Raw genomic sequence first — 10,682 nt, forward strand, 5'->3', positions numbered from 1 at the left:
CCATGGCAGAGATTAACCTCACATAGCAACAACAAACCGCCCAATCTTACCATATACTGTTGGAGAAAAACATCTCTGTATCTATCTCAAATGGTGGCAGTGGTTTTGCATAGTATTGCCCTAGCTTCTTATTTTTTTGCAAGCCATCTGGCAATCCAATGAATTTGTTGAATATTTGCCAAAGAACATATGATGCCTATATGACGAGCTGGATTATGAGGCATCCTGAAAAATCTGCTCCTGAACTGCAGCCGTCTTCCCAGGGCTCTGCGGAAGAGGGAGAGAGCTGGGACAATCCTGGCATTCCAGGGCCCTGTCGTGTCGTCTCCTGCTCTCTAATTTGGGAGCAGCTGTCGAACTCTGCAAACCCTCAACCATCAAAGCCCGGCCAGGAGGTTGGTGGGGTTGGTATTGAGGGCACGTAGAGGGTCTGAGAGGAACACGCACGCCCTATACACACTTTCCTAGACTCTGCCAGGTCATCTCCGGACCACAACACCTGTGACAGCGAAGAGGGAGGGTAGATTACAGGATGAGATAGATAGTCACTCGAGGCCACAGCACTAAAAAAAGAAAGAAAGAAGGAGAAGCCCAGGGTAGTCATTTTACAGATGGTCATTGATAGGAGAAGTGCCCCTCTGCCCTCTCCACTAATGAAGGGTAGATCACATTGGAGAAGGTTTAGAGGGGAAGGATCCTCAGGGGTCCTTAGGAGGTCTCTGGTGTATTGGGGTTTTGTATGTGGTTCTCACACTGAAAACTGAAGGCCCCTGCTGGTTTGTTTGTACAGAGTAAGGCACCTGCTACTGTGGGTACTGCTGTGGGTACTCTCTCTCTCTCTCTCTCTCGTAGTACAGTCACCTGTTGCTTTATTCATTCATTCAGGGTTACTCAGAGCAGAGAGGAATGATGTCAGCACGTGTCATGAGATCCTGTCTCATGCAGGCTTCTCATAGCACCATGTTTTTTTTTCATGTCTCGTAATAGAAAAGCCTGAGAAAACCGGAAAAATTCAGGGTGCAGAGGGAGGGAGAAGAAACCAAGAAACCAGTGAAGAGAGTAGAGTCAAACTAAATTACATCAATGTCAATCAAAGTATTGATGTGAAAAGTAGTTCATATTGCAAGACCCATTGCTATTGCAGCACAACATGTGTAGGTGCCTTTACAGGCTGAGGTTCTCACACTCCAGTGAGCATGTTGAGGCGAGGAGACCCTGGGGGATCCCAGATGTGGTCTGCTTTCTGTTCCATACTAACCCCCTAATTACACTATTGGCTCCATTATGGGACATAATTAGTGGGAATATCACTCTGTGATTCAGGCAAGTGCACGACGATTGATTTATCTCTGTTTTCTCATCTCACGTACACACACGCACACGCACGCACACACACGCATGCGTACACACACACACGCATGCGTACACACACACGCATGTGCGCTCACACACATGCACGCAAGCACACACACAAGCACGCACGCGCGCACTCACGCACACACACGCACGCGCACGCACACGCACGCACGCACGCACACGCACGCACACGCACACGCACGCACACACACACAAACTCTAACCCTAACTCTAACCGTAACCCTAACCACAAATGCACTCACACTAACACACCCTCAGGGAGCAAAACACTGGCTCATTCAAGCAATGCGCTCCACAGGTTTATTAGGTTTAAACACTTTTTCGCTGAATTAACGAATCAATATGGCTCTGTGTTGAGAATGCAAGAAGTAATTCCACAGAAATGATTCACAGAAATGAAGCTTTCTCATTGTGAATTTTCAATTTTGTAAACGTCCTTCCTGTTGCATAGCATTGCACCCTGAGTCCATATGTAGCAGTTGTTTCCTTAGCTTATGTTGAAGTGATGTGGATTGTGCAGACAGGCTTCTTCCTCACAAAGTTCTTTAGAGTAGAATTTCCCAACTCATGCATGAGAAAGGCCAGGAGACCCAGGGGGTCTTGCTGTCCTGCTCTCCAATGGAAGTGCTGTTTCAACAGCTTGTTTCAATTCCTCCCTCTCCCTGCTCCTGTTGGACAAACACAGGAGGAAACGCTGGAGCCCCACAGCGCCACAGTAAGAACAGCCCTGGGGGCACAAGCAGGAAGTGGGTCAATGCAATCACAGTGGGGCTTGGGGCAAGGGAGTGAGGGGGTCACAAATAAGGGAAGGGGTTAGCCTACACGCCCTCATATATTGGGGAATTACTCTCCTTCACATGGGGTCCCTTGGTTTAGTGGTTTTACACAGGCTGGCCTCCAATCTCAGACTGTTTGAAGTTCCTCTGAAACCTGAGTATGTGTTAAGGATTCTGTTCCTCAGCACGCACCATCTCTCCCTAAAACTAAAAAGCCTCTCTCTGAAGAGGTGATCCTGCCACAGTATTTAAGAATGGTCTGGACGAGGCACTGATACCCACAGTTCAAACACAGCTGGAGGGAAGGAACGGGCCGCAGTGGAAACACTGATCTTAGGCTCCGGATCCGCTGCGGTCTGCTCCCAACAGAAAACACATTTCACATACCACAAAGTATGTACAGTGGATCCGAAGGTTGGTGAAATCAAGGCTAAATAAATGGATGTGGGGTTCTGTGTAAACAGTGATCAGAATTGATACTATGGAGGGAGAGAGGAGAGAGGAGAGGGAAAGTACAGTGTTATAGTCTCTGTGAGTTCTCTCCTTTATTTTCAGTCAGAAAGTCTCTTTTTCAGACCGCGCCGCGGTTAGGGGACCATTCATGTAATGACTGAATCTCCCTTTCAGCACCGTCTCCTCAGACTGTACTTTTTCCATCAGGTCATGTCTTGGAGAGAGCAGTGCGGATGCAGAGTGGATTGGGTGAATGAGAGAGAGAAGCATGGGAAAAAATAAGACAAACAGTCACTCCAATTTCTCCATCATGCTGATTAGCTCTGAGAGGCATTGCATTGCACGGATGAGGAAAATATTGCTGAAATGGTATTGAAATTAAGTTGAGTAAAGGTGGACTGGGTTGTATTCAAGCCAAGGGCACGTCACTGTTGAATTATATGTGAGTAGGGGTTTGGAGTGGCCATGGGTTGAGTGAGGCTTGCAAGCAGGTGAGAATTACCAACGCCCCAAACATTCGGTGGAAATGTCGGTTAATTTTGTGTTTGTGTCTGTTCATTCTTTCGAGACATGTGGGGCTCATATGAATGATCTTATATTTGAACAGGACTCAACCCTCCTCAGCCTCCACCTCGCTGTCCTTATGGGCACTCCTCTCGTCTGCACACTCGGATGTTTACAGAGGCACCAGCTCTTAAACTGGCAGGCCACTTCAAGCCAGAGAGGCAGTCCGCACATATGATCCCCCCTGATGACAGAAACACATGCTCTGTGAAGACACGGTTGGCTTTATGGCCTTGACTAACTCAGCCTGGCACCTACACCACCCTAGCTGAACAATCCTGCCTCTGTTCCTCTCCTCCCTGCCTCTGCCCAGTGCCCACATCACTGGATGACTACTGTATATGGGCTGCCAGCTTCCTCATGTGTCCCTGCTTCAAGGCCTCCTGCCATCAAGCTGATGTTCCAGCGCCCCTGCTTTAAGCACAGAGCCGTGTGGTGGTCCCTTTCAGGCCTGCAGTCCTAGCCCCAGTCTCAGATGCAGATGGTGGGCTCTGTGTGTTTGTTTACGCTGCTTGTGAGGGGGAGTCCGCGTGGGAAAGCTGCGCTCCACAGTGGGGATCGATGGGGGAGAGATAAGAGCTCAGAGTGGCCTTGGTCGGGCATGGATGCAAACCGTTTCGGTGTGAGAACTTCCTCCCCATGTTGTAATTTCAACATAACATGAACAGCAGCAAGGTCACCATGAGAAATCTTTTTCCTCTCTCTTTCTCTCTGTGTAACAGGGGTAGTTTCTGTACACACCGCAAGCATTCTGGAACCTAATAGTGTCCCTCTGTTGTGGAATTTTCCCATCGGGCCCTGGTGTGTAGCGTGGGAACCAAGGGCAGAGATAGGAGGATGTGGGAGAATAAGAACTGTCAGTCAGTCGTGTGTACAGAGCATTTAGGGGACAGGGGCTCGGATGAGGGGAAAAAAAGCAACTCTGATGATCCATAGCATTAGTTAGCTCCTGGAATCAAAACTCTCCAATCCTGTGCCTCCTGTACTGTACATGTGTCTGCTGCGCTGAGTGCCAACAGGCTGATGGGAACCTACCTGGAGATAGAAGGATAACAGAAACCTGTCTCTACCTGGTCTCTCATCAACATCCTCCCATCATACTTATCACTTCCATCATAATCGCCCCCCACATTTCACTCTCTTAAACACTCACTCTCACATGCTCAGACTCCTGGGATTGTTGCTGCTGTCATGTTGTTGTAAGATTTACAGGCCCATCACTGGGAGAGGAAAGGGTAAAACACACCTCATATCTACCACCTTGCCCAGAGTGAAAGTCGTTAGAGAGAATGCATCTCGGAGCGTGTTGAGTTATGCTTTCCCTGTATCTGTAATGAAGGTCCTGTCTGCCTGACGGGCCATATATATCACCTTTAACAAGAACACATTCCTACACTGACACCATGGGAAACGCAGACGGGGCTAAAGAGGAAGGGCAGGACATTACTGATTGCTGTAAGTGCAAGTGGAGAGGTGGAGAGAAAAAGAGAGAGAGAGCGAGCAGTGGAGAGAAAGAACAGAAAGAGAACGAGAGTGAGAGGAAGAAAGAAAGAAAACTCAAAGTTAATACTAAGAACGAGAGAAAAAGCAATACACTAACAAACTGCGAGAGTGATAGAAGAGATAGAGAGGGGAGAGAATAGAAAGAAGGCCAGACAAAGGGAGAATGGGAACATATGGACTGTGTGCATATAAACCTAGATGCCTCAGTCCCCCTTTGTGGTGGTTGGAACACTCTGTGTGTGGTCTCACTGGTCTCAATCTCTGTGCGCGCGTGTGTGCATGTGTGTGTGTGTGTGTGTGTGAGAGTGGAGCTCTCAGACACTTCAGACTGCAGTCTCACACACAGGCCAAGATGAGAGGGGAGAAGGGAAGGAGAGGTCCAATAAACAGGGCCTGTTTGATCCAGCCGCAGCCCTGCAGCCTGCCAAGTTCCTCTTTGTCTCAGAGCGGACACCACAGCCGTCACACAGACACTCGTCTTCCCACTGATCTGAGCTGCTGTGTGGGGCATCATTCACTCACAGACTGTGGTGCCAATGGCCAGACTATGAAGAGGATAAAGAGACAGAGCGAGAGAGGGGGAGATCACAGTGGAATCATTTAATGAGAAAATGACAATCACAGTGGACTCATTTCATCGAGAATATGACCTCACTGTTTTCTTTCTGTTTATTTACATCATTTCCCAAAACCCCACATCCCTAAACATTCCTCTAATGAAGCTCTCCAGCCCCCTCCACTGCAGGTGATTACTATGATGTGAGGCCTCCAAAGAGCCCACATGGTACCCAACACTCTCTGGCTGACTGGCTGCAGTGCTGGGAGAGATTGTAAGATTGAACTCACAAATGCTCCTAAAATATGGAAAGTATTAAACGGAGTAAGCCAAACCCAGTAAAAGTGATGGTAGTTAAGTAGGAACAGATTATTGGTACCGTTACGTTGGCAAGCAGTGATTTGCACTGAACTCTACAGTACTACAGTATTTCTCTAGAGCATACAGTTATCTGAAATTGAATCTAAGCTTTAAGGAAAAATGTTGTATTGAACAGGCCAGTTTTACTGCTGGTCCACTTGTTGAAAGTGTACGCACCCTGGTTTGGCAAAGGGAAGCATGTTTATGGAGTTGGCTAAGATGAATGTGTGGTGTTCCCATGAAAAGATATGATTCCATATTAAAAGTTTCAACTTTGATGTGGAGGCATTTTTGTTCTCACAGGGGATGTTAAAGTTATACAACTGGGTTTCAGAACACAACCTGGCTCTTCTTTCCCCTGTTGTGACACACTCAGAGACCCCACCTGAACTTCTTAGACAGGGGTCCAACCAGCCTGTCATGTTGCTAATAGGATTTAGACATTTCGGAGAAGAGCAGACTCGGGGAAGGTTTTGTTCTTTGCCACTTGGCACATGAGGGGGATTGGAGAGGTTCCAGTGGTTCAGGGGGACTGTGATTATCACAATCAAATGCCATTTTGTTGAGTTGTTATTCTAAATCAGGTTTAGTCTCCCTTGGTTCTCTCTGTTCCTCCTCATTTGCCGAGCCAGTTTGAGGAAACTCTAAACTGAGCCCTGGATCAGGTGCAACCAGCACGCCTATTTCCCACAGTTGGGTCCGGGCGGCACAGGCCAGATACTTGACACTAATCAGTCATTAAAACGTGTAATGCTGCTCCAGGCCAGGCCAGGCCAGTGAGCCAGTGACAGCTGCTGGTATGTCTTATGGAGGGATTCCAGGAACACACAAAAACTAGAGAAAAAGAATAGGGGATTGTAGTTTTCCCTTTTTCCCTCCATTTCCTTTCTCTGTGCTTTATTGTTTCAAGACAAGGTCTGAGTGATTTAGAGATTGAGTGAAACAGGGTGAGAGGTAGACAATCAGTAAGAAGATGAAAGAGAGAGGCTCTTTAGGAAAAAGGTTGTTGGGATTTGAGTGAAGTAGATAGTGTTTAGGCAGTTGGCCAATTAAAAGAAGTGGTAGGGGGTAAAGATGATCCATAGTCCTGTCAAAGGTCTCTCCCAGGTCCCCTGTCTTATGTCTTTGTCTCCCTCTAATTACCCTCTGTCCTTTCTCTTTTCCTGACTGTAATTCCCTCCAGAGGTTTGGTTAAACAACATGCACACTGAGGCTTGGAAAAGCAGTGTTACACAGGCGTCTGCATGTGGAGATCAGCGTTAAACCGTGGAGAGGGGCTTGAAGCTGCTTTAGGCAGCACCTGTCAGGGCTCAGTGCAGACCCAAGGGTCTGGATCCTGCATATGCAGCTGTGGGTCCAGTCTGAAACACAGCCATCAGCAGCATATACTGTAGGCTAGGCCCGCTGGCCTCTGATGTGACATCACTGATAACAATGAGTCTTCAGAGTGCACAGCATCCAGCAGGCCTGTAATCTGATAATCCAGAATATGGTGGTGATCTAGTAGGCCCAAGAATGCAGTTTGTGCAAGAATGGGCACAGTCTGTAGAACAGAACGTTAAGACAATCAACAGCAGACTACCAGAGCCAGCTCACAGCAGCCAAAGTACACGCACATGCGCGCGCACACACAACAATGTTTCTCACTAAATCTCAGTCTAAACAGCCATTATAAACGTCTTGAGTTAAACGTTGGCTCAAAACATGCCAGTGTTTTCTTTTTTTTCTCTTCAAATGGAAAAATGCGTGGCCCCCAGCACCTCTCCCCTCAGAGCTCTGGCCTCTTGAGATACGAATAGAAAGGAGGCTGATCTGACTGGAGGGCTCTGAGCTGGCCTGGCCTCTCAGGGCTGTGAACGTCCATTTATAACCAGATTGGTCCAAATAAGCAGAGGAAGCGGGAGCTGCACTTTCCCACAGTGCTGCGGGAGGCCGGTGTGACCACTCCTCATAGCTCATGACTGCATGGAAACTCCACTCCCACCGTGGACCCACGCTGCAGGACCACTGGACCATGTCACACCAGCACAACCTGACCACTCTTGTTTACCCTCAGCCAAATGAACCAGTCACTCATACAATGGGATGGCTCTGAGGCATGGAGAGGCTCTCACCGTGGTACATACACTGGGGTTTCATAACCTGTACCTTACTAATCTGATGCATTGTTGCAGTCTCAGAGTTCTGAACTAGCTATGGAGGAAATGATGAGGCAAGGGATGAATCTGAAGTGGTGGCTCTACAAACAGAACAAGTTAAATAAGACATTTTATATGCCACTGAATATCTGCTTGCATGTATGGTATATGTGTGTTATTACATGATTATTACACTATCATAGGGTAAAAGAGCTGAGTTCCCGCCCAAAATATCCCTAGTCATTGTCTGGCAGTGAGAATGACAGTTTCACCCAACTGCACTTTGAAATCAAGCTCTCTCTCTCTCTCTCTGTCAGGTAACCCAAGCTGTCAGCCACCTGCTGCTGCCCAGTTGTGCAGATCATAGCAGGTTCACTCTCAACAAAGCCAGTTTGACCTCAACATCAGTCCAGCTCACGGTCCCCAGTCAACATGAAACCTCTAAAACCTCTCATCTGCGTGCTTTTTTTCCTTGAAAACTCACTTCTTGTCGTTTGCTCTGAGGCTGTTCCATTTTGTGGATATCCTATTCCACTTCAGCAAGTTGAGGCTTCAATGTGACATTTTCATTCTGGTTCTTTGAACTTCTGTATGTGGACTCCAGAGGTCTTGATCCCTTGTATGTGTGAGTGACATGAAGGAACAGAGTCCTTTAAAAGGATTTACTGTGAATTAGCACGCTGATTTAATTCTCTTTTTTTCATTGAGCCATGTTCTGGTCAACACAAGCTGGTGGATCTGGACCTTGAATATGTCCTGTACAGATGGCGGATTGCATTTCAGTCGCTTTTTCCAAAGCTGTGCGCATGCATGGTTATATTTCAGCAATGTCATTGGTCAACTGTCACATCTGCCAACAATATGCTTTTGAAGTCAGCTTTTATGAATCTAGAACAGCTGAACTTCATGTCGTTGTACATTTTTCACACTAATCCCTTATGGTATTCAATTCATGGTATTCAACTTTTCAGGTAGCATTTCCACAGGTATACCAGCCAAGGCAGAGTGCATAGAGTGGCTACATTCCTAAGAATGTAAATTAGAAAAAGCAACACAGTTATTTTTCTATGTTCTACTATGTTTCTATTCTTTTCTCATGTTGGACTGGGTAGAACACAATGGTCACTGGTGAAGAGTGCCAGGTCTATCTAATCAGTTTGGAGGGCAGCTGTGTAGCAAGAAGTCCATGGAGTTACCATCCAGCTGGCCTGGGCTCTGGGAACCAGAGTGGGAACACAAGACACAACACGCACTTTATGCACAAACACACGCGCCCCCCCCCCCCCCCCCCCTCAACACACACACACACACACACACACACACACACACGCACCAAACTCACTCCAAATCTTTCAACCTCCTAACTTTTACCCCCTGGTTAAACTGTAATCTGTGGTTCTGTTCCAGGACTTACTCCAGCTTTTACAGCGTCATGTGGTTCTGGATTCCCACATTACAGAGCACTGCATGTGGTGTGGGCTGCCTGTTCCGTTTCCTGGAGATTAACTCTGTGTGTCTCTTTCTTTACTCTGACAGAATGAACCAATCTAATGTAAATAAGCATTCACAACGTTCAACAAACCCCTAAAGCCAATGCCCCCCTCCTGTAAAAGTGAGAGAATTCCATCAGGAGTTCTGAACTTTCCCCTCTCTCTCAGCTCCCCTGCCTCTCTTCCCACAGACGCCCCCAGCTCAATGACTTTGACTTCCCACATTTAAGAGTAACTAAAAAAAGCATCTTCAAATTGCAACCATACGTTTCTCTGCCCCCCCTCCTCCCACCCACACACACACACACACACACACACACACACACACACACACACACACATACGCACGCACACACACAATCACACTCACTTAGAAGCCTAATGGGGGCCGTAAACACTGGGAACTAATGCAAACTCAACAAGCCACCTTTTCCCTGTAACGCAGATCCCTTGTGAAAGAGTCATTCTAGCCATTTCAGGATTAACCTATCATTACCTCTAACAACTATACAGTATCACCAGGAGAGTGAACAGGCATGTAGCTAGGGTTCTCACTAGGAAAACAAATAGTGTATAGAGAGAGAGAGAGAGAGAGAGAGAGAGAGAGAGAGAGAGAGAGAGAGAGAGAGAAGGAGGGGGCAGGAGAAAGAGAAAGAGCAGGACTAGACTGCCTGCAGGGAGAGAGGAGTCCTGGCTGACTGCACCACAGGGGTCAAGGGCCTCCTCCAACAGAACGTGTGAGGTTCACTTCACCACAGAATGAAACAGTGAAATCACTTCCTGTGAAATCTCTCAGGGTGGTGAGAAATGGAGGAACAATGTGGCGCAACCGGGAGACGGAGCTGGGAGCAACGTGTGAGGAGGTTTGTGAGCTGAGTTGGACGCTGCTTTTAGGGCTGGTGAGGGGAGATACTGGCAGAGTCTGTGCTATTACTCTGAGTTGTGAAAGTTGTTTGGTTTGGAGTGTAACAGCGGTTAGGTTTGTCATGTCATATATTGTATGTTGTTTTATGCTAGTGGATGATGGATCAACAGTGCACGTCCCATCTTGCCTATTTTTCCCCCCTCATTGCATCTCCCTCATCTAACAGTGTTGTGTGGAACTTGAGCTCTGTGAGACACTCGGAACAGATTCTCCCTCACACTCATCCCGGGCCACGTAGATGGAACGAGGCGTAGGATGTGTTATTGTTTCACTCCCACAGAAGCCATGCAGGCCCATTCACGGGGCCCCTGTGATGAGGCTTAGATCAGTGAGTGGATGCAACAACACTTATCTCTACTTCCATGTTCAAGACCCAAATCAGGGGCTTGGGAGGCAGTGTGGGCAGCTCCGGCTTCCAGCTTTCATGTGCAGAGGGAGAGCTTGCAGACCCAGCCGCCTGCCAAGAAACTGTAGGCTACGCATCTCTCCAGACACGGTCTCTCCAGAGTTGAAGATAAGGGCTCCACGGTCATTTTACAA

The sequence above is a fragment of the Argentina silus genome (assembly GCF_951799395.1).
Source record: "Argentina silus genome assembly, chromosome: 9".
In the NCBI taxonomy this organism is placed as follows: domain Eukaryota; kingdom Metazoa; phylum Chordata; class Actinopteri; order Argentiniformes; family Argentinidae; genus Argentina; species Argentina silus.